The sequence below is a fragment of the Oryctolagus cuniculus genome, chromosome 19, assembly GCF_964237555.1.
Source record: "Oryctolagus cuniculus chromosome 19, mOryCun1.1, whole genome shotgun sequence".
In the NCBI taxonomy this organism is placed as follows: domain Eukaryota; kingdom Metazoa; phylum Chordata; class Mammalia; order Lagomorpha; family Leporidae; genus Oryctolagus; species Oryctolagus cuniculus.
In genome coordinates this window covers 5,536,789-5,562,787 of record NC_091450.1, presented here as the reverse complement: position 1 = coordinate 5,562,787, position 25,999 = coordinate 5,536,789, and the positions used below count along the sequence as shown (strand labels likewise).

The 25,999-nt window shown below is 38.9% G+C and overlaps 1 pseudogene; it reads left to right on the top strand.

Annotated features, from left to right (window-relative positions):
* LOC127487913 (PHD finger protein 6 pseudogene) overlaps positions 1-25,999 on the top strand; it is a 59,706-nt pseudogene that overhangs the window by 7,206 nt on the left and 26,501 nt on the right.

The following is a 25,999-nucleotide window of genomic DNA, read 5'->3' as shown; positions in this document are numbered from 1 at the left end:
AGACCCAAATCAACAAAATCAGAGATGAAAAAGGAAACATAACAACAGACACCACAGAAATAAAAAGAATCATCAGAAATTACTACAAGGACTTGTATGCCAGCAAACAGGGAAACCTATCAGAAATGGATAGATTCCTGGACACATGCAACCTACCTAAATTGAACCAGGAAGACATCGAAAACCTAAACAGACCCATAACTGAGACAGAAATTGAAACAGTAATAAAGGCCCTCCCAACAAAGAAAAGCCCAGGACCAGATGGATTCACTGCTGAATTCTACCAGACATTTAAAGAAGAACTGACTCCTATTCTTCTCAAACTATTCAGAACAATTGAAAAAGATGGAATCCTCCCAAATTCTTTCTATGAAGCCAGCATCACCTTAATCCCTAAGCCAGAGAAAGATGCAGCACTGAAAGAGAATTACAGACCAATATCCCTGATGAACATAGATGCAAAAATCCTCAATAAAATTCTCGCCAATAGAATACAACAACACATCAGGAAAATCATCCACCCAGACCAAGTGGGATTCATCCCTGGTATGCAGGGATGGTTCAACATTCGCAAATCAATCAATGTGATTCACCACATTAACAGACTGCAGAAGAAAAACCATATGATTATCTCAATAGATGCAGAGAAAGCATTCGATAAAATTCAACACCCTTTCATGATGAAAACTCTAAGCAAATTGGGTATAGAAGGAACATTCCTCAATATAATCAAAGCAATTTATGAAAAGTCCACAGCCAGCATCCTATTTAATGGGGAAAAGTTGGAAGAATTTCCACTGAGATCTGGTACCAGACAGGGATGCCCACTCTCACCACTGCTATTCAATATAGTTCTGGAAGTTAGCCAGAGCTATTAGGCAAGAAAAAGAAATTAAAGGGATACAAATTGGGAAGGAAGAACTCAAACTATCCCTCTTTGCAGACGATATGATTCTTTACTTAGGGGACCCAAAGAACTCTACTAAGAGACTATTGGAACTCATAGAGGAGTTTGGCAAAGTGGCAGGATATAAAATCAATGCACAAAAATCAACAGCCTTTGTATACACAAGCAATGCCATGGCTGAGAAAGAACTGCTAAGATCAATCCCATTCACAATAGCTACAAAAACAATCAAATACCTTGGAATAAACTTAACCAAGGACGTTAAAGATCTCTACGATGAGAATTACAAAACCTTAAAGAAAGAAATAGAAGAGGATACCAAAAAATGGAAAAATCTTCCATGCTCATGGATTGGAAGAATCAACATCATCAAAATGTCCATTCTCCCAAAAGAAATTTATAGATTCAATGCAATCCCAGTCAAGATATCAAAGACATTCTTCTGAGATCTAGAAAAAATGATGCCGAAATTCATATGGAGGCACAAGAGACCTCGAATAGCTAAAGCAATCTTGTACAACAAAAACAAAGCCGGAGGCATTAAAATACCAGATTTCAGGACATACTACAGGGCAGTTGTAATCAAAACAGCATAGTACTGGTACAGAAACAGATGGATAGACCAATGGAACAGAATTGAAACACCAGAAATCAACCCAAACATCTACAGCCAACTTATATTTGACCAAGGATCTAAAACTAATTCCTGGAGCAAGGACAGTCTATTCAATAAATGGTGCTGGGAAAACTGGATTTCCACGTGCAGAAGCATAAAGCAAGATCCCTACCTTACACCTTACACAAAAATCCACTCAAAATGGATTAAAGACCTAAATCTACGACCTGACACCATCAAGTTATTAGAGAACATTGGATAAACCCTTCAAGATATTGGCACAGGCAAAGAATTTCTGGAAGAGACCCAGGAGGCACAGGCAGTCAAAGCCAAAATTAACATTTTTTTGGGATTGCATCAAATTGAGAAGTTTCTGTACTGCAAAAGAAACAGGAGAGTGAAGAGACAACCGACAGAATGGGAAAAAATATTTGCAAACTATGCAACAGATAAAGGGTTAATAACCAGAATCTACAAAGAGATCAAGAAACTCCACAAAAACAAAACCAACAACCCACTTAAGAGATGGGCCAAGGACCTCAATAAACATTTTTCAAAAGAGGAAATCCAAGTGGCCAACAGGCACATGAAAAAATGTTCAAGGTCACTAGCAATCAGGGAAATGCAAATCAAAACCACAATGAGGTTTCACCTCACCCCGGTTAGAATGGCTCACATACAGAAATCTACCAACAACAGATGCTGGCGAGGATGTGGGGAAAAAGGGACACTAACCCACTGTTGGTGGGAATGCAAACTGGTCAATCCACTGTGGAAGTCAGTCTGGAGATTCCTCAGAAACCTGAATATAACCCTACCGTTCGACCCAGCCTTCCCACTCCTTGGGATTTACCCAAAGGAATTTAAATTGGCAAACAAAAAAGCGGTCTGCACCCTAATGTTTATCGCAGCACAATTCACAATAGCCATGACCTGGAACCAACCTAAATGCCCATCAACGGTAGACTGGATAAAGAAATTATGGGATATGTACTCTTTAGAATACTATACCGCAGTAAGAAACAACGAAATGCAGTCATTTGCAACACAATGGAGGAATCTGGAACACATCATGCTGAATGAAATAAGCCAGTCCCAAAGGGACAAATACCATATGTCCTCCCTGATTGGTGACAACTGACTGAACACCAAAAAGGAAACCTGTTGAAGTGAAATGGACACTATGAGAAATGGTGACTTGATCAGCATAGCCCTGACTGTTAATGAACAACTTAATACATTATCCCTCTTAGTAGTTTTTTTGTCTGTTCTACTTAATATGACTGGTTTAATTCTGTAATTAATACACAGTTCTTCTTAAGTGTTGAAATTTAACTGAAATGTGATTCCTGTTAAACATAAGAGTGGGAATAAGAGAGGGAAGAGATGTACAATTTGGGACATGCTCAAGCTGACTTGCCCCAAATGGTAGAGTTAGAAACATACCAGGGGACTCCAATTCAATCCCATCAAGGTGGCATGTACCAATGCCATCTCACCACTCCAAGTGATCAATTTCAGTTCACAATTGATCATAATGAAAGGACTAAGAGTCAAAGGGAGCACATAAACAAGTCTAGTACCTGCTAATACTAACCGATAGAATAAATAAAGGGGAGAGCGATCCAACATGGGAAGCGAGATACACAGCAGACTCATAGAATGGTGGATGTCCTAAACAGCACTCAGGACTCAGAATCAGCCCTAAAGACATTCGGATCTGGCTGAAAAGCCCATGAGAGTATTTCAGGCATGGAAAGCCAAGACACTCTGGCAAAAAGATCTCTGTGAGTGAGATCCCAGTGGAAAGAACAGGTCTTCAAAGAAGGAGGTACCTTTCTCTGAAGGGAGGAGAGAACCTCCACTTTGACTATGACCTTGTCTAAACAAGATAAGAGTCGGAGAACTCTGAGGGCTTCCATAGTCTTGGAAACTCATGACTGGAGCATAGGGAGATTACTGATGCCATAGACAGGAGTGTCAATTGGTAAAGTCAACAACAGGAGTCACTGTGCACTTACTCCTCATGTAGGATCTCTGTCCTTAATGTGCTGTGCATTGAGATTTAATGCTATAACGAGTACTCAAACAGTATATTTCACTTTGTGTTTCTATGGGGGTGCAAACTGTTCAAATCTTTACTCAATGTATACTAAACTGATCTTCTGTAAAAAAAAATTATCAATTCCCAACTTGACTCTCACTGGGATTAAACATGACAATACGTCTGATTTGATTTCATCATCATTTAAAAAATCATCTATTATTTTTCACTTTATGCTTTGGGAGCAAACTGTTGAAATCTTTACTTAATGTATGCTAAACTGATCTTCTGTATATAAAGATAATCGAAAATGAATCTTGATGTGAATGGAAGGGGAGAGGGAGTGGGAAAGGGGAGGGTTGCGGGTGGGAGGGACGTTATGGGGGGGAAGCCACTGTAATCCATAAGCCATACTTTGGAAATTTATATTCATTAAATAAAAGTTAAAAAAGAAGATTTATTTATTTATTTGAAAGGCAGAGCTACAGAGAGGCAGAGGCAGAGTGAGAGATGGCTTCCATCCATTGGTTCACTCCTGAAATGGCCACAGGAGCCAGGAGTCAAGAGCTTCCTCTGGTCTCAACACAAGTGCAGGGGCCCAAGGATTTGAGCCATCTTCTGCTGCTTTCCCAGGCCAGAGCAGAGAGCTGGATCAGAAGTGGAGCAGCCGGGACTTGATCTGGGGCCCATATGGGATGCCGACGCTGCATTCGGTGGCTTTACCCACACTGCCAGAGTGCCTACTCCAGTGTTTTTATTTTTAAATATATTTTAATATACCTTTTTTTGTGTAGGACATTTTAGCTAAGTATTCAATTCTAACCTTAATTATAATTCCTTTCTGAACTGGTAATATTTATTTCCATATTTTTGACTTTATACAAGCTGTAGAAATTTTGCCCTTATCTTTGTAGCCTGTCTTTATTATCTCATTGATTTTAAGTGTTCGTCTCTCTTTTAGAGTTGTACACTTTGGCTGTTTCTTTTAATTAATTTTCTGTGTTGACACACTGCACTTCTCAATTCAAAGATTCGTGTCAGCCATTCAATTATAGAAACTTTCTGTTTTATATATTCTACAGAAACATTTAGAAGTCTTTCACTCCTTCTCATTATAGTTTTCATGTGTGTATAATCCTATTTGTATTTATATTCCTTTTCTCCTTTTATATTTGATTGCATTAACTGTACTCAGTATTCCAGTTCCTTAGTCCTCTCATAAGCTTGGTTTAGTTTGATGTTCAATGTATAATATATATAACTTGTTAAGTCTCCTCTTTCTTATTCTTTTCACATATTTTCTCTGTTTTCTCCATTGGATTGAATTAAATCTTTTAAATATGATTCCTATATCTAAAGTTTATCTGACGTGGAATTTTCTCTGGCCCTGCCCCCGGTAGCTTGTTTTCTTGTGTGCAGCATAGCTAATCATTTGGGTCTCATAGATGGGAGATATATTTGAGAGCCTGTGGTCAGGTTATCTACTTTCTTATTCCATTTGCTCTGTGGAAAAGTGGACAAACCACAGGGAATTGAAGCCCTATTTTCACTCACTTTCTGAAGGGAGAGCTTGCTTCTTTGGTTAATCCTCTGGGTCATTCTCTTAGTTTTGCCCTGTACCTGGCACGTTTCATATTTCCCCTTCAACTTCTAGTCTTCATTTTAAAGATTTTGTAATTTTCTGAGTATTTGAGCTTTCTTCATTGAATTTTTATAATACATACTATTTTCCAAAATATTGCAAGTATCTACAGTGCACAGGAAAATATTTCACAGAGGTATTTTGGGACCAAAGGCAATATCTCATGAGAGAGCTCAGGTTTCTTCATATATAGCACACTTCTCTCCCCAGTGTGTCACAAGGTAGTAATAAATCTTAAGCTGTGTTTATTTTAATACCAGAAGGGTAGCTTTATATTTTGTACAATTTTCTGAAATAGGCCCACAAAGAGCATAAACTGTACATATAGCCAGAATTATTCTTTTTTTGAAAAATATATATTAATTTTAAAGGGAGAGTGACAGACAAAGAGGGGAGAGAGCGAGAGAGCAAGAGAGTGAGACAGTGAGAGAGAGAGAGAGAGAAAGAGAGAGAGAGAAATCTTCCATCCAATGAATCACTCCCAAATGGGCACAACAGCCAGGGCTGGGCTAGGATGAAGCCAGGAGCCTGGAACCCCAACTGGTCTCCCACATGGATAGCAGGGGCCCAGATATTTGGGCCATCTTGCACTGCTTTCTCAGGTGCATTAGCAAGGAACTGGATCAGAAGTGGAGCAGCTGGGATTTGAACCTCCAGTCATATGGTATACTGGCATCTCAAGTGGTGGCTTAACTCGCTGTGTTACATTGCCATATCTGAAGTTAATGTTTTTGTATAGCATTACATTATCATTGGTAGAATTATCTACCTGAATTCAGGTTTTTGGCTTAAATGATCATTCTTCCTCATTAACAATTCCTTGAATGTGTAATAATAATCTGTTTTGATTTCCACTTTGTTTAGAAATTAATCTAATAAACTTTAATAAAATTTTCACGTGACTAACATGATGTGTTGGTTAAACTTTAGTTCATGGATTCTACCATAATTTGCAGAATCCAGAACATATTATCTGCTAGATTTCTGCCATCTTGCCTTCTGCAACACATACGAGGTCTTAAACATTTTCACTTAAAACACTAGTGTCCAGTATTGCAAATAATAAATACCCTCTGCTTGCTGTTCAAAAATGATGCTCATTTTATTTCTATGATTAATTATTAAGCATTCCAATAAAATTGTTTACATAATTTGTGTTCACTTATTTGTCATATACGAAAACAACTGACTTCTAACATGATCATTAAATTTACCAAATATGAGTATATCGTTAGTCACCTAATGAAAGTAACAAATGTGCCATTTTTCCCAGTCATTTATTTTAAATTTTAGTTATTGAGTCTATAAATGTTTAATGGCTTTGAATAATGATTTGAATAATAATTTATTGCTAAGTAATAACCACTCTAATCAAAATCTTTATTCACATATTGTTCTTCAAATACAGTGTTATTTTTTGATTTTATTAAAGACATTTTATTCTCTTACCTAAACAGTGACAAAAGTAGGAAGTAGTCTTGGTTTTCCCTCTCCACACATTACAAAGTCGAGTGGTAGTTTCACTAATTTCATTTATGTTCATAAATCATTTGTCTCACAAGAAATATGGTTATTAGGAACCTCAGTTATGGTCACACCTCATCTATGTTGAGACCAGATTTTTCTTTTTAAGATTTTTTTTAAGAACCATTAACCCTTTGACTAAAATCCTAGCCACTAGACCACTAGGGAGATACAAGCCTTTGATGACAATATAAATTTAAATTGTTACCTCAAAAATAAACAACTAAGTTAAAAAATAAAAAATTAAAAAATGTATTTCTTTAATATATTATAAAATAGAAATAAATTTTTGATAGGCACAAACGAAAGTAATTGGCTCAGTGGTTAAGAGGCCACTTGGGATGCCTGCATTTCACATCAGAGTGTCTTGGTTTGAGTCTTGGTTCCATTTTTCATTCCAACTCTGCTAATGCAGAGCTGGGAGGTGGCAGCTGTTGGCTCAAGTAGTCAAGTCCCAGCCACCCATGAAGGAAACACTGCATTGAATTCAACAGTTCCTGACTGGCTTGTCCAAGTCTCCAGCTCTTGTGGGCATTTGGGAGATCTCGGTTTGTCTATCTCTCTGACTTTGTAATAAAAGAATTTAATAAAAATCAGTAAGCCTTTATTTACTGAGAAGATCTAAATAAATAAAATCAGAGATGAAAACAGAAACATTATGACTCACACTACGGAAATATGCAGGATCACTGGGAACTGTCATGAACAAGTATACACTGACAAATTAAAAAAAAAAACCTAGAGGGGCTTGTGCTGTGGTGTAGTAGGTAAAGCTGCCACTGGCAGTGCCAGCATCTCATATGGCCACTGGTTCAAGTCCTGGCTGCTCCACTTCCGATCCAGTTCTCTGCTATAGCCTAGGAAAGCAGTAAAATATTGCCCAAGTCCTTGGGCCCTTGTATGCATGTGGGAGATCTGGAAGAAGCTCCTGGCCCCTGGCTTCTAATCAGTGAGGCTTTGGCCACTGAGGCCATCTGGTGAGAGAACCAGTGGATAGAAGACCTCTCTCACGCTCTCTCCACCTCTGCAACTCCGCCTTTCAAATAAATAAACAAATCTTAAAAAACTAGAAAAATGGATTAATATATGTAAACATATAAACTCTCAATACTCAACCATAAAGATAGAATAACTGCACAGGCCAAGAAGAAGTAAAGAAATTTAATCATCAATAAAAAGTCATCCAAAAGGAAGCTCAGGACGAGATAGATTACTTCTTTTTTATGTTTAAATATATGTTTTATTTTAGACAGTTCTACGTTTACAGAAAACATGAAGATAGTGCAGATAGTTCTCATATATCCCTCATTCAGTTTCCCCAATTGTTCATATCCTAGATTACCATGGTAATATATATCACAGCTAAGAAAGCAACATTAGTACATTACTTAACTTTTTTTAGAAAACATTTATTTAATAAATATAAATTTTGAAAATACAACTTTTGATTTATAGCAGTTTTTACCCACATAACCACCCTCCCACCCACAAAACCATCCCATCTCCTACTCCCTCTCCCATCCCATTCTTCAGTAAGATTCATTTTTAATCATCTTTATATAGAGAAAGTCAACTTAGTATATACTAAGTAAAGATTTCAACAGTTTGTACAACACAAGCACACAAAGTATAAAATAATGTTTGAAGACTAGTTTTACCATTATTTCTCGTAGTAAAACATATTAAGTACAGAGATCTTACATGGGGAGTAAGTGCACAGTGACTCCTGTTTATGATTTAACAATTGACACTCATGTCTATGGCATCAGTAATCACCCAAGGCTCTAGTCATGAGTTGCCAAGGCTATGGAAGCCTCTTGAGTTCACAAACTCCAACTTTATTGAGACCAGGCCATAATCAAAGTGGAAGTTTTCTCCTCCCTTCAGAGAAAGGTACCTCCTTCTTTAATGGCCCCTTTTTTCCTCTGGGATCTCACTCAGAGAGATCTTTCATTTAGGTCATTTTTTTTGCCATAGTGTCTTGGCTTTCCATGCTTCAGAAATTTTCATGGGCTTTTTAGCCAGATCTGAACACCTTAAGGGCTGATGCCAGAGTGCTGTTTAGGGCATTTCCTATTTTATGAGTCTTCTGTGTATCTGCTTCCCATTTTGGACTGTTCTTTCCTTTTAAATTCTATCAATTATTATCAGGAGACAGTGGTCTTATTTATGTGATCCCATTGACACTTAATCCTATCTTTATGATCAATTATGAACTTAAACTAATCACTTTAACTGGTAAGATGCCATTGGTACCTGCCAACTTAATGGGATTTGCAGTACCATGGCACTTTTCTAGCTTTACTCTCAGGGATAAGTCCAAGTGAGCATGTGTGGAACTGTACATCTCCTCCCTCTCTTATTCCCACTCTTTATTTTTTAAAAGATTTATTTATTTATTCAAAAGTCAGAGTTACACAGAGAGAGGAGGGTGGTCTTTCATCCGGTGGTTCACCCCCAAGATGGCCACAATGGCCGCAGCTGCGCCAATCTGAAGCCAGGAGCCAGGAGCCTCCTCTTGGTCCCCCATGCGGGTGCAGGGGCCCAAGGACTTGGGCCATCCTCCACTGCTATCTCAGGTCACAGCAGAGAGCTGGATCTGAAGAGGAGCAGCTGGGACTAGAACTGGCACCCATATGGGATGCCAGCGCTCCAGGCCAAGGTGTTAACCCGTTGCGCCACAGCACTGTCCCCCCATCTTATTTTTAACAGAGATCAATTTTCAGCTGAATTTAAATACCTAAGAATAATTGTGTGTTAATTAAAAAGTTCAGGCAATGGTATTAAGTAGAAAGAGAAAATACTTAAAGAATAAAGTAGTAAGCTGCTCCTCGACATTCTGGACAAGGGCTTACCAAGTCATTGCTTCTCATGGTGTCAGTTTCACTTCTACAGGCTTCCTTTTAAGTGCTCAGTTAGTTGTCACAGATCCGGGAGAACATATAATATTTGTCCATTTGGGTCTGGCTTACTTCACTCAGCATGATGTTTTCCTGATACTTCAATTTTGTTGCAAATGACTGGATTTCATTTCTTTTTTACCGCTCTGGAGAATTCTATAGAGTACATATGCAACAATTTCTTTTTTTTTAGAAAACTTTTATTTAATAAATATTATAAATACACCTTTTGGATTATAGTAATTTTTCACCCCATAACCAGCCTCCCACCCACAAACCATCCCATCTTCTACTCACTTACCCATCCCATTCTTTATTAAGATTCATTTTAATTATCTTTATATAGAGAAGGTCAACTTAGTATATACTAAGTAAAGATTTCAATGGATTGCACCCACAGACACACAAAGTATAAAGTACTGTTTGAATACTAGTTTTACTGTTAATTTGCATAGTACAAAACATTAAGGACAGAGATCCTACATGGGGAGTAAGTGCACAGTGACTCCTGTTGTTGACTTAATAATTGACACTCTTATTTATGATGTCAGTAATCAGACAGTAGTCTTGATTATGTGATCCCTTTGACACTTAATCCTATCATTATGATCAGTTATGAACTGAAACTAATCACTTTGACTAGTGAGACGGCATTTGTACATGCATCCTTGATGGAATTGAATTCGAATCCCCTGGCATGATTCTAACTCTACCATTAGGGGTAAGTCCATTGTGCCGAACTGTACATCTCTTCCCTCTCTTATTCCCACTCTTATATTTAACAGGGATCACTTTTCAGTTAAATTTAAATTCCTAAGAATAATTGTGTGTTAATTAAAGAGTTCAACCAATGGTATTAAGTAGAACAAAAATACTAAAAGAATAATATAGTAAGTTGTTCCTCAATACTCAGAACAAGGGCTGATCAAGTCATTGTTTCTCATAGTGTCCATTTCACTTCTACAGTTAAATTTAAATGCCTAAGAATAATTGTGTGTGATATCTCAACTTTTTTAAAACTGTCTTCTCCTGGGCTAGAGCAATAAGCTCCCTTCCTAATCTGCCATCCTGGAATCACCCCTCTTTTTTTCGTTCGCTCTGACATTCATATAAAATATAAATAAATTTTACAAAAAGTTTGTTTTTTTCCTTTCCAGCCTGTTTGCCTTTTTTTGTTATCTAGAACCTCCATTGTGAGAGTGAATAGAAGAGTTGTCTATACATTGCCTTATTGTAACCTGTTCTAGGGTTTTGTCTGCTTTTTGTGATTAGAATTTCAAGTGGCCATACCCATGTATTGCTTGCTTCTTTGTAAGAACTGAAGATGAATTCCTGCATAGATGTCTCATTTTTCCTTATGATAAAATTAATATATTCTTACTAGAATACAAGCAAATATGAAGAATCCTTGAGAGTTCACAAAATATTCACATAGTGAAAAAATTATGAGTACATTTCAAAACATTTTTCTACCAATTCCATTTTTCGCAAACATTTTTTAATTTTTATTTATTTGAAGGCTGGAGTGAGGAGAAGACTCAAAAAGCATCAATCCACTGGCTCACTCCCTACAACAGATGTCTACAGCAGCCAGACTAACGCCTGGAGCCAGCAACTCAAACTGTGCATTAGCAGGAAGCTGGAATGGAGAGCAGGCTGCGAGTGGAACCCAGGTACTCTGATATGGAATGTGGGCATCTCAAGTGATGTCTTAACTACTGTGCCAAATGCCAGCCTTTGAAATACCAGTTACCAAAAGGTTGATAAGAAATCAGTCACATTTGATCTCCAATGTCAGAGATAACTGCCTGTAAGCTTTTTTTTTTTTTTTTTGACAGGCAGAGTGGACAGTGAGAGAGAGAGACAGAGAGAAAGGTCTTCCTTTGCCGTTGGTTCACCTTTCAATGGCCGCCACGGCCGGCACACTGCGGCCGGCACACCGTGCTGATCCGATGGCAGGAGCCAGGTACTCATCCTGGTGTCCCATGGGGTGCAGGGCCCAAGCACTTGGGCCATCCTCCACTGCACTCCCTGGCCACAGCAGAGAGCTGGCCTGGAAGAGGGGCAACTGGGACAGAATCCGGCACCCCGACCGGGACTAGAACCCGGTGTGCTGGTGCCACAAGGCGGAGGATTAGCCTAGTGAGCCGCAGTGATTTCTCATGTCCCGTATGTGCACAAGCCTCCTTTTTGAGAGCATTCACTTGTTCTGTACATATAAGATAAGATTCCAGGGCCGGCACCGTGGTTCACTTGGCTAATCCTCTGCCTCCTGTGCTGGCACCCCAGGTTCTAGTCCTGGTTGCTCCTCTTCCAGTCCAGCTCTCTGCTATGGTCCAGGAGGGCAGCGGAGGATGGCCCAAGTGCTTGGGTCCCTGCACCCCCATGGGAGACCGGGAGGAAGCACCAGGCTCCTGGCTTTGGATTGGCTCAGTGCCGGCCGTTGCAGCCATTAGGGGAGTGAACCAATGGAAGGAAGAACATTCTCTCTGTCTCTCTCTCACTGTCTATAATTCTCTCTCGGTCTCTCTCTCACTGTCTAACTCTGCCTCTCAAAAAAAAAAAAGATAAGATTCCAAAGCTGGTTAAGTGTCTCACCTCAAAACAAGTGCAGATACTTCACAGACCCTGCCAGGGCCTCTTGAGATAGGAAGATATCTTGTCCCAAGTGTCACATTTTTCCATAACATAGGAAATATAAATTTCAACCTGTGAAACAAAAACATGGTGTTTCCCTGTGACAGTGCTTGGCATTGGTACTCACTGAGATTGAATGCCCACTCAATGGATGCCTGGTCTATGTCATTGCTTTCCAGCGTAATGCTGTGTAATTTAAATAATAAGAGTGGATTCTACATATCCAAGTTTTATGCTAGTAGACCAAAGTGAGCCAATACAGAGTGGCTTATAACATAACTTATTTGATGTAATAAATCTTCTATTCAAGACTTTCATTTTGTTTTTGTGTCCAACAAAGAAACCAAAGAGTTTTTGAAACATTTATTTTTGAAATATATGTTATACAATTTTCATATAGTTCCTATATACAGATTTATTGTGGGAACATAGTGAGACTTCCCCTCCATTCCACTCACACTCTAACCCCCCTCCCCATCTTGGTTTCCTATTCTTAATTTTGACAGTGATCTATCATTGTTATATTAGTGATCATATGGTTAAACATAGTCTGAACTCCTTTACTTAGACTACGTTTAACTAAAACAAAAAGAAAACAAAAGAAAACTAAAAAAAGATCGCTCCTCAATGGAAGAGACAGTGCTCTAATCAATCATCCACTTTCTTTTTTTTTTGTGATATTATATTTGACCTCACAGGAAGCCTCCATTTTTCTTTTTTTTTTTAAAAAAACTTTTATTTAGTAAATATAAATTTCCAAAGTACAGCTTATGGATTACAATGGCTTTTCCCCCCCATAACTTCCCTCCCACCCGCAACCCTCCCATCAACCCGCTCCCCCTCCCATTCCATTCACATCAAGATTCATTTTTAATTTTCTTTATATATAGAGGATCAATTTAGTATCTGTTAAGTAAAGATTTCAACAGTTTGCACCCACACAGAACATAAAGTGTAAAATACTGTTTGAGTACTAGTTATAGCATTAATTCACATTGAACAACACATTAAGGACAGAGATCCTACCTGAGGAGTAAGTGCATAGTGACTCCTGTTGTTGACTTAACAAATTGACACTCTTGTTTATGCCATCAGTAATCTCCCTAGGCTCTTGTCATGAGTTGCCAAGGTTATGGAAGCCTTTTGAGTTTGCCGACGTCGATCTTATTCTGACAGGGTAATAGTCAAAGTGGAAGTTCTCTCCTCCCTTCAGAGAAAGGTACCTCCTTCTTTGATGGCCCCATTCTTTCCATTGGGATCTCACTCACAGAGTGCTGTTTAGGACATCGGCCATTCTATGAGTTTGCTGTGTATCCCGCTTTCCATGTTGGATCATTCTCTACCTTTTTTATTCTATCAGTTAGTTTTAGCAGACACTCGTCTTGGTTATGTGATCCCTTTGACTCTTAGACCTAACAGTATGATCAATTGTGAACTGAAATTGATCACTTTAATTAGTGAGATGGGGACTGCACTCTGGCCTGAGAATCAGCCCTTAAGGCATTTGGATCTGGCTGAAGAGCCCATGAGAGTATTTTAGGCATGGGAAGCCAAAGCACTCTGGCACACACACACACACACACACACACACACAAAAGGACCTAAATGAAAGATCTCTGTGAGCATTATTGTAGGATTCCTGTGGGTGCCATGTAACTTTAGAATATCCAATCAAATGCATGCAGGTAAATATATAAGGGAGATAAAAAGGCTAAAATCAAACATAAGGAAAATCTCTCTTTGTTTGGGGTTCAGGATTTTGGATAAAATTCTGCCTGGGCCTTATGTTGGCATAAAAGACTACTTGCTGTTGAGAGGCCTTGGTGTCTTGTCTCAGGACACAAATGCTACTACAGCACCTCTGTAAGCACTCCAGTCTCCTAAAGATACCCTCTGATAGCTCTATGTCAGACAATAAGGGGCCTTTTTTTGGGCCCTTGCTGTCACAACCCCTGCTATTCCTGTTTTGTGGGAACTCCTCAGTTCCTCAGCTTTGTCACCTGTGAAGCAAGGATCCTATTGGTTTCTGAGGACAGAGTGAGGGAGAGAAAACTAAGTTCATGGAAAAGGATCCAAGTGTCTGCACATACTGGCCACTCACCCTTCTCACTGCTCACGTGAAAAGTTTCCTTGGATAATGTCACCAAAATCTATTCACTGATGTACATTCAGTAAATCTCAGTGCAATAACTCACACTGGAACACTCGCAATCCCTACTTTAAAAGATAAGGCAAAGTTCAACTCTATACCATAAAAATTGTATCTTAAAATTTAAAGTAAAATAATCATAAGAATGTATACAACAATAAACTCAGAGATTCATCTGTGATATGCTGTCATTTTGTGTGAAATAAACACACAGATACAGCCACATGACAGGTATTAATCAGGAGTACCAATATTTTACAGAGGACAAAAAGGAGATTGGACACACGTAAGAGCTCGTGAAAGGAACCCTAAAACATTCTGGCTTTCTGGAGAGCAACTTTGAAAGTGGAATAGAAATCAGAGCCATCCTAAATATGCTTAACTGTTCTATACCTTGAGGCCAGGTTGAATGTTCATTTTCTTTGTATGATTTCCCCACTCCATGCTGCCTCTCTATTTTGCCTTCCTTAGAATTTCCGCTAATGAATTTTGATGTCCTGTGCATATTTCTGTGCTTTCTTTGTGCGAGACCACATGATCTTCCTGGGTTTGTACAATGTGATTCGTGTTCATAGGCAGAACATGGTGCTGCAGTTAGAAGCATGAATGCCCTTTCTTGGGGTACTGATCATGAGGGACATGAAAGAGCCTTATGGGCCTGGAAAAAGCTTAAATATAGTTATGGTGGTCATTATGCTAATTCATTCTAGAAATGATCACTGAGAACCTGGAGTCTCACACAGGTGCCTTTGATCTGACAGGTATCTTTCCTCAAGAGGTGGTTGATAGGGATGGTTTCCAACAGCTCTGCACCAGTGTCAATGGGAGGCCAGGAAGAAGGATCTCAGTCGTTCAGGCTTTGTCAAGGAATTCCCTGGTTCTGCCAGCTGTTCCTCACTAAAGCACATCTGGAAAAGAGAGAAGCTGGTCTCAGAATAGATATTTCTTGAAAATTCCCGTCAGCCACACAATCCTCCTTCAATATGTTTATTGGGATGATGGGAACCCATCATCTTTCTATCAGTGATGTTTGGAGTGTCCTCTATCACTGCCATGGTAGCATCCTCATGTCTCTTTTTTCGTGACCCTTTAGTCCAAGTTCTACTCCTTAAGTTCATTGCCTGAGGCTGAGTAGTTGGTCAATTCATGCTGTTGCCTGAGTGATTAAAAGAGTGAAGAATTAAATGCATCTTCATGATTTTTTTGTGACAGGCAGAGTGGACAGTGAGAGAGAGAGAGAGAGAGAGAGAGACAGAGAGAAAGGTCTTCCTTTGCCATTGGTTCACCCTCCAATGGCCGCCGCGGCTGGCGCCCTGCAGCCGGCCCACAGCGCTGATCTGATGGCAGGAGCCAGGTACTTCTCCTGGTGTCCCATGGGGTGCAGGGCCCAAGCACTTGGGCCATCCTCCACTGCACTCCCGGGCCACAGCAGAGAGCTGGCCTGGAAGAGGGGCAACTGGGACAGAATCTGGTGCCCCGACCGGGACTAGAACCCGGTGTGCTGGTGCCGCAAGGCGGAGGATTAGCCTAGTGAGCCGCGGCGCCGGCCATTCATGATTAACTTTCATTGCTTCAAACTAACAGTTTCCTGGCTCTGTATCTGCAAAGCCAGCTTTCTCCAGCATGAAATTGACATTGACAGCTGAAGGTTCCTGAACACTATAAAAGTCAAAGCTTTCCCAGTTGGGAATTGATCTTTCCACACTGACTTCCCTTTGGTTTCTGGTTTATAAACTGGTGCACCTGTCTCCAAGTGCAGAGGGCTGACAAGTGGAAAGAAAATTTTCCTCACTGATTACCTGCAGTTTCCTCCTTGCTCTCAAATTCTTCATACAAGATGTCTATGCTTTCTGCTATAATTGGTTTTGGAGGTTTTATTAACCAGATTTTCATTGCCTTACGACAATACATGAAAATAACTTTTTATTTGAAAAGAAAAATAGGTTCATCTTAGTTTTCCAACTGGAGGTCCTCAGTTCAACTTCAGCCTTCTCCGTTAGACTGGCATCTGGTGGAGAGCATGTGTGGAGGAATGATCACAGGCTGAGCCAGGAAGCAGACAGAGACCCACACCAGAAGCAGGCTCATCTTATGCAACCAATCCTCTTGCAAGATCCACTGTCTGAAAGCGAGACTCAATGCCCATAAGACCTCTGACCAGGCCAACTGCCCAGAGGCCAATATTAGAATCAGTTTCCACCATTAATCCATCACCTGTTAGCATAGACATCCGAGTTTAAGCATCTACATGAGTATGGGGGGCTAAGTCTTATTCAGGTCATGGCAGAGAAGTTGCATCAATTCAAGGTCAAACAATGATAAATCTACAGGCACTCAAATAGTGGAATAAAAGTATATATGCAGATAGGAAGGTAAATGTAATAGAACATGACATAGAGAAGTATCAGAAACTACAGGAGAAGACAGAATGTGATAAAGGATATCTCTCAGTACAGGTATTCAGACATCTGGGCAGTCATTGGAAATCTAGAAAGATAAGCTATCTCTTACTTCAAAGAATAAAAGAAATAACATCCATTACAAATGGACTATGATTTAAGGTTTATAGAGAAAGTATGAATAGGACTCTAATTTCTCCCTTTATGTTTATTCCATATGATATATGTAAGTCATACCTAAATAAAGTTCCATAAAAATATTAAAAGACCAGGAGAAAATGTGAGAAATTTTCTTTATATCCTTGATGTTGATGTGGGTGATAGTGCTTTTTACCTCTCTCAAAATCCGAAGATGATAAAAGAAGTTAATACATTTGACTACATGAATTCAAAGCCATGTGCCTCCATAAAACATCACTAGAAAATCCCAAAGACAATGTTATATTGACAAATATATGAAATTAAGAGCACACAGCAAAAAGATTGACTTCTTACATACAGAAAGAATTTGAAAATAAGAAGGAAATACCAAACAAATGGTCAATGAGCTCATGGAGTCTCACATGGGTGCCTTTTATCAGACAGGTATCTTTCCTCAAGAGGTGGCTGATAGGGATGGTGCCTGTGAAGAAAAAAATGTGCCAAAAGGATCCATATTACAGCATTGAAAGAAATACTAAATCTGCAGGAAAATGTAGTTTTCACCCTTAAGTAAGCAAAATAATTTGAAAATACAGTTTGCATAACTTAGGATCACAAACTCTCCTATTATTGCTACTGAGCATGTATATGTAAATTTTCCAATCTTTCTGAGAAGTAATTCATTAAAACAACATTGACACAGCAATGTCACAGAAACAAGGTGAAGACTGACAACATTTGGGGAAAGGAAGAAGAGAATGTCCTTGCTGATAAAGCACTACTGGAATGGAAGACTGAGTAAGGAAATGCTTTAATTTTTTAGTGCTAGAACTCTAAGAATTTTTTTATGTTTTTAAAATTATGTGTATTCTGCTGGGGGGAGAGAGAGAGAGAGAGAGAGAGAGAGAGAGAGAGAGAGAATGAATATCTTCCACTCGGGTGGATCACTCCCCAAATGCCCACAATATCCAGAGAATATCCAGAGCAAGCCAAGCTGAAGCTACAAGCCTGAACTCACCTTGAGTCTCCCATACAGATCACAATGACCCAAGAACTTGCTCCATCATTGCTGTCTTGAAAGTGTACACTGGAAGGAAGATGGAATCAGAAACAAAGCTGAGAGGAGACCAGGCACTCACATATGGGTTGTGGAATTCCCAAGATGTTCTCGACTGCAGCACCAGACACCTGCTGACTGCTTAGGTTCCTTCAGGCTGTGATATCTGCTCTGATCCTCTGTGTGCCTTTTTTTAAAACATTGGGAAATTGGAGGATGCTAATCAGGTATTTTGTAGAAATATTTTTTTTGTAAGAATTGGACAGGGTTGTGCATTTTTAGAAGTTAAGTCCTTAGACATAAACTGCCTTCCTCAACACATGATATCAAGAGTATGAAAGTTCTTCAAAATTTGTCAAAAATGAAGTTAGAATATGTTTATTTTAGTACAAAAATGTTTGAATTCCACAAAAGAGAGGTCTTCAAAAAGTGCACAATTCCTATTGTGAAAATACTGCATTTTGAAATGTGTTTTTACACAAAAATTAGTGTATCTTTCAATTCCACGAACTTTTTTATGTATACTCAAAATGATCCTAGGATGAATATCTCTATCTATCTGTATATGTGTGTCTCAAAATTAGTTTAAAATACTTACTTGCATATATTTCAAAAACTGAGATAGGGAGGGAGTGAGGGAAAGAGAGAAATAGGAAGAGATCTTCCATCTGTCTTAACTGCTTGCAACAGCTGAGAGTAGCCTAGGCTGAATTCAAGCACTCAGAACTCAACCTGGGTGTCCCACATGGGTGACAAAGGCCCAAGAAATTGAATAAGCTGAAGCCCCCCAGGATCATTAGTAGTAATGTGGATCATAAGCCAAGCAGTAGGGACTCAAACTGGTGGTCCAATATGAGATGTAGGCATCCCAAGCAATGGCTTACCCTGTTGAGATACTATGTCTGCCCCTCAGATAAAAATGAATTAAAAAAAAAAGACTTGCTGCCTAAATCTATGATTCAACATTGTCTTAGAAGTTACACCAGGGCCGGCACAATGGCTTAATAGGCTAATCCTCCGCCTGTGGCACCGGCATACCGGGTTCTAGTCCCGGTCAGGGCGCCGGATTCTGTCCTGGTTGCCCCTCTTCCAGGCCAGCTCTCTGCTGTGGCCCGGGAGTGCAGTGGAGGATGGCCCAAGTGCTTGGGCCCTGCACCCCATGGGACACCAGGAGAAGTACCTGGCTCCTGCCTTCGGATCAGCGTGGTGCCCCGGCTGCAGCGCGCTGGTTGTGGTGGCCATTGGAGGGTGAAACAACGGCAAAAGGAAGACGTTTCTCTCTGTCTCTCTCTCTCTCTTAGTGTCCACTCTGCCTGTCAAAAAAAAAAGAATTTATACCAGATGATATTTTTAGGATTCCCCAGGGATGACCAATTAATTATAATATATAAATATTTTGAAGGATTTTGTTGTGTCTTAAAAATTGCATCACATCAAAATATTTGACACTTTTATATCAGCGAATTTTATGTTGATCCTTACCTAATATTTTCCCTTACTGGAACCATTTTTAAGGATATTTGAACAACAAAAGTATGTACTTATTAAATGCAATTATATACCTATAATGCTGTGATACTTCTTTTTTATTTTTTAACTTTTATTTAATGAATATAAATTTCCAAAGTACAGCTTATGGATTACAATGGCTTCCCCCCCATAACTTCCCTCCCACCTGCAACCCTCCCATTTCCCTCTCCCTCCCCCCTTCCATTCACATCAAGATTCATTTTCAATTCTCTTTATATACAGAAGATCAGTTTAGCATACATTAAGTAAAGATTTCAACAGTTTGCACCCACACAGAAACACAAAGTGAAAAATACTGTTTGAGTACTCGTTATAGCATTAAATCTCAATGTACAGCACATTAAGGACAGAGATCCTACATGAGGAGTAAGTGCACAGTGACTCCTGTTGTTGACTTAACAAATTGACACTCTTGTTTATGGCATCAGTAATCACACTAGACTCTTGTCATGAGTCGCCAAGGCTATGGAAGCCTTTTGAGTTCACCGACTCTGATCATATTTAGACAAGGTCGTAGTCAAAGTGGAAGTTCTCTCCTCCCTTCAGAGAAAGGTTCCTCCTTCTTTGATGACCTGTTCTTTCCACTGGGATCTCATTCGCGGAGTTCTTTCATGTAGGGTGTTTTTTTTTTTTTTTTGCCAGAGTGTCTTGGCTTTCCATGCCTGTAATACTCTCATGGGCTTTTCAGCCAGATCCGTGTGCCTTGAGGGCTGATTCTGAGGCCAGAGTGCTGTTTAGGACATCTGCCATTCTATGGGTCTGCTGTGTATCTCGCTTCCCATGTTGGATCGTTTTCTCCCGTTTTTATTCTATCACCTAGTATTTGCAGACACTAGTCTTGTTTATGTGCTCTCTTTGGCTCTTAGTCCTATCATTATGATCAGTTATGAACAGAAATTGATCACTGGGACTAGTGAGATGGCATTGGTACATGCCACCTTGAGGGGATTGAATTGGAATCCCCTGGTATGTTTCTAACTCTACTGTTTGAGGTAAGTCAGCTTGAGCATGTCCCGAATTGCACATCTCTTCCCTCTCTTACTCCCACTCTTATATTTAACAGCGATCACTTTTCAGTTAAGTTTCAACACTTGAGAATAACTGTGTATTGATTACAGTATTCAACCAAAAGTATTAAGTAGAACAAATAAACAAAAAAACTACTAAGAGGGATAACGTATTAAGTTGTTCATCAACAATCAGGGCAAGGGCTGATCAAATCACCGTTACTCATAGTGTTCATTTCACTTTAACAGGTTTCCTTTTTGGTGCTCAGTTAGTTGTCACCGATCAGGGAGAACAAGTGGTATTTGTCCCTTTGGGACTGGCTTATTTCACTTAGCATAATGCTTTCCAGATTCCTAACAGGGATCACTTTTCAGTTAAAATTTAAACACCTAAGAATAATTGTGTGTTAATTACAGAGTTCCACCAATAGTACTAGAACAAAAAAATACTAAAATGGATAAAGTATTACATTGTACATCAACAGTCAGGACAAGAGCTGATCAGGTCACTGTTTCTCATAGTGTCCATTTCACTTCAACAAGTTTCCCCTTTGGTGCTCAGTTAGTTGTCGCTGATCAGGGAGAAAAAATTCTTTCAATTTCTGTTTGCTATGAAAGGTCTTTATTTCACCTTCATTCACAAATGAGAGCTTAGCAGGATATAATATTCTGGGCTGGCAGTTTTTCTCTTAGTACCTGAGCTATATCTCGCCATTCCCTCCTAGCTTGTAGTGTTTCTGATGAGAAGTCAGCTGTGAGTCTGATTGGAGATCCTCTGAGAGTAATCTGACGTTTCTCTCTTGCACAGTTTAGGATCTTTTCTTTATGTTTCACTGTGGTGAGTTTAATTACCACGTGTCGTGGTGAGGATCTCTTTTGGTCATGTTTATTAGGGGTTCTATGAGCTTCCTGTACTAGGATGTCTCTGTCCTCCAAACCTGGGAAATTTTCTGCTAATATCTCACTAAAAAGGCCTTCTAATCCTTTCTCTCTCTCCATGCCTTCAGGAACTCCTAGAACCTGAATGTTGGGTTTTTTAATAGTATCCTGAAGATTCCTGACAATATGTTTTAGATTTCTAATTTCCTCTTCTTTTCTTTGGTTTGATTGTATATTTTCCTGTGCTCTGTCTTCTAAGTCTGATATTCTCTCTTCTGCTTCACCCATTCTGTTTTTAAGGCTCTCTAATGTGTTTGTCATTTGATCTATTGAATTCTGCACTTCATTATGATTTCTCGTCACTTTCACAGTTTCATTTTCTACTAGTTGTTTCATTTCATTTTGATTCCTCCTTAATATTTCATTTTCATGAGAGAGATTTTCTATTTTGTCCATTAAGGATTTCTGTAGTTCGAGAATTTGTTTTTGAGAACTTCTTAATGTTCTTATCAATTTTTTGAGATCTGCTTCTTGCATTTCTTCTATCTCATCATCTTCATAATCTTTTTTTTAACTTTTATTTAATGAATATTAATTTCCTAAGTACGACCTATGGATTACAATGGCTTCCCCCCCATACCGTCCCTCCCACCCACAACCCTCCCCCCTCCCATTCCCTCTCCCCTTCCATTCACATCAAGATTCATTTTCGATTATCTTAATATACAAAGATCAGCTTAGTATACATTAAGTAAGGATTTCAACAGTTTGCTCCCACACAGAAACATAAAGTGAAAAATAATAGATGATTTTTTTAAATGATGATGAAATCAGAACAGACCTATTGTCATGTTTAATACCAGTGAGAGTCTAGTTGGGAATTGATAATTTCTTTTTCTTTTCTTTTCTTTTTTTTTTTTTTTTTTTACAGAAGATCAGTTTAGTATGCATTAAGTAAAGATTTCAACAGTTTGCACCCCCATAGAAACACAAAGTGAAATATATTTTTTGAGTACTTGTTATAGCATTAAATCTCAATGCACAGCACATTAAGGACAGAGATCCTACATGAGGAGTAAGTGCACAGTGACTCCTGTTGTTGACTTTACCAATTGACACTCATGTCTATGGCATCAGTAATCACCCTATGCTCTAGTCATGAGATTCCAAGTCTATGGAAGCCCTCTGAGTTCTCCGACTCTTATCTTGTTTAGACAAGGTCATAGTCAAAGTGGAGGTTCTCTCCTCCCTTCAGAGAAAGGTACCTCCTTCTTTGAAGACCTGTTCTTTCCACTGGGATCTCACTCAGAGAGATCTTTCATTTAGGTCATTTTTTTTTTCCCAGAGTGTCTTGGCTTTCCATGCCTGAAATCCTCTCATGGGCTTTTCGGCCAGATCCACATGCCTTAAGGGCTGATTCTGAGGCCAGAGTGCTGTTTAGGACATCTGCCATTCTATGAGTCTGCTGAGTATCTCACTTCCCATGTTGGATCACTCTCCCCTTTATTCTATCAGTTAGTAGTAGCAGGTACTAGACTTGTTTATGTGCTCCCTTTGACTCTTAGTCCTTTCATTATGATCAATTGTGAACTGAAATTGATCACTTGGAGTGGTGAGATGGCATTGGTACATGCCACCTTGATGGGATTAAATTGGAGTCCCCTGGTATGTTTCTAACTCTACCATTTGGGGCAAGTCAGCTTGAGCATGTCCCAAATTGTACATCTCTTCCCTCTCTTATTCCCACTCTTATGTTTAACAGGGATCACATTTCAGTTAAATTTCAACACTTAAGAATAACTGTGTATTAATTACAGAATTAAACCAGTCATATTAAGTAGAACAGACAAAAAATCTACTAAGAGGGATAGTGTATTAAGTTGTTCATTAACAGTCAGGGCTATGCTGATCAATCACCGTTTCTCATAGTGTCCATTTCACTTCAACAGGTTTCCTTTTTGGTGTTCAGTCAGTTGTCACCGATCAGGGAGAACATATGGTATTTGTCCCTTTGGGACTGGCTTATTTCACTCAGCATGATGTGTTCCAGATTCCTCCACTGTGTTGCAAATGACTGCATTTCGTTGTTTCTTACTGCGGTATAGTATTCTAAAGAGTACATATCCCATAATTTCTTTATCCAGTCTACCGTTGATGGGCATTTAGGTTGGTTCCAGGTCTTAGCTATTGTGAATTGAGCTGCAATGAACATTAGGATGCAGACCGCTTTTTGTTTGCCAATTTAAATTCCTTTGGGTAAATTCCAAGGAGTGGGATGGCTGGGTCGAACGGTAGGGTTATATTCAGGTTTCTGAGGCATCTCCAGACTGACTTCCATAGTGGCTTGACCAGTTTGCATTCCCACCAACAGTGGGTTAGTGTCCCTTTTTCTCCACATCCTCGCCAGCATCTGTTGTTGGTAGATTTGTGTATGTGAGCCATTCTAACCGGGATGAGGTGAAACCTCATTGTGGTTTTGATTTGCATTTCCCTGATTGCTAATGACCTTGAACATTTTTTCATGTGCCTGTTGGCCATTTGGATTTCCTCTTTTGAAAAATGTCTATTGAGGTCCTTGGCCCATCTCTTAAGTGGGTTGTTTGTTTTGTTTTTGTGGAGTTTCTTGATCTCTTTGTAGATTCTGGTTATTAACCCTTTATCTGTTGCATAGTTTGCAAATATTTTTTCCCATTCTGTCGGTTGTCTCTTCACTCTCCTGACTAGTTTCTTTTGCAGTACAGAAACTTCTCAATTTGATGCAATCCCAATAGTTGATTTTGGCTTTGACTGCCTGTGCCTCCCGGGTCTTTTCCAGAAATTCTTTGCCTGTGCCAATATCTTGAAGGGTTTCTCCAATGTTCTCTAGTAACTTGATGGTGTCAGGTCATAGATTTAGGTCTTTAATCCTTGTTGAGTGGATTTTTGTGTAAGGTGTAAGGTAGGGGTCTTGCTTCATGATTCTGATCGTGGAAATCCAGTTTTCCCAGCACCATTTATTGAATAAACTGTCCTTGCTCCAGGAATTAGTTTTAGATCCTTGATCAAATATAAGTTGGCTGTAGATGTTTGGGTTGATTTCTGGTGTTTCAATTCTGTTCCATTGGTCTATCCATCTGTTTCTGTACCAGTACTATGCTGTTTTGATTACAACTGCCCTGTAGTATGTCCTGAAATCTGGTATTGTGATGCCTCCGGCTTTGTTTTTGTTGTACAAGATTGCTTTAGCTATTCGAGGTCTCTTTTGCCTCCATATGAATTTCAGCATCATTTTTTCCAGATCTGCGAAGAATGTCTTTGGTATCTTGATTGGAATTGCATTGAATCTATAAATTGCTTTTGGGAGAATGGACATTTTGATGATGTTGATTCTTCCAATCCATGAGCATGGAAGATTTTTCCATTTCTTGGTATCCTCTTCTATTTCTTTCTTTAAGGTTTTGTAATTTTAATCGTAGAGATCTTTAACATCCTTGGTTAAGTTTCTTCCAAGGTATTTGATTGTTTTTGTAGCTATTGTGAATGGGATTGATCTTTTTTTTTTTTTTGGATTTTTTATTTTTTTTAATTTATTTTTATTTTTATTTTATTTTATTTATTTATTTATTTTTTTTATTTATTTAATGAATATAAGTTTCCAAAGTACGAATAATGGATTACAATGGCTTCCCCCCCATACCGTCCCTCCCACCCACAACCCTCCCCTTTCCCACTCCCTCTCCCCTTCCATTCACATCAAGATTCATTTTCGATTATCTTAATATACAGAAGATCAGCTTAGTATACATTAAGTAAGGATTTCAACAGTTTGCTCCCACACAGAAACATAAAGTGAAAAATAATAGATGATTTTTTTTTAATGATGATGAAATCAGATCAGACCTATTGTCATGTTTAATCCCAGTGAGAGTCAAGTTGGGAATTGATAGTTTCTTTTCTTTTTTTTACAAAGGATCAGTTTAGTATGCATTAAGTAAAGATTTCAACAGTTTGCACCCCCATAGAAACACAAAGTGAAATATACTGTTTGAGTACTCGTTATAGCATTAAATTTCTTTTTTTTTTTATCTTTTATTTAATGAATATAAATTTCCAAAGCACGTCTCATGGGTTACAATGGCTTTCCCCCCCATACCGTCCCTCCCATCCACCACCCTCCCCTTTCCCACTCCCTCTCCCCTTCCATCCACATCAAGATTCATTTTCGATTATCTTAGTATACAGAAGATCAGCTTAGTATACCTTAAGTAAGGATTTCAACAGTTTGTTCCCACACAGAAACATAAAGTGAAAAATAATAGATCATTTTTTTTTTAAATGATGATGAAATCAGATCAGACCTATTGTCATGTTTAATCCCAGTGAGAGTCAAGTTGGGAATTGATAGTTTCTTTTTTTTTTTTTTTTAACAGAAGATCAGTTTAGTGTACATTAAGTAAAGATTTCAATCATTTGCACCCCCATAGAAACACAAAGTGAAATATACTGTTTGAGTACTCGTTATAGCATCAAGCCTCAGTGTACAGCACATTAAGGACAGAGATCCTACATGAGGAGTAAGTGCACAGTG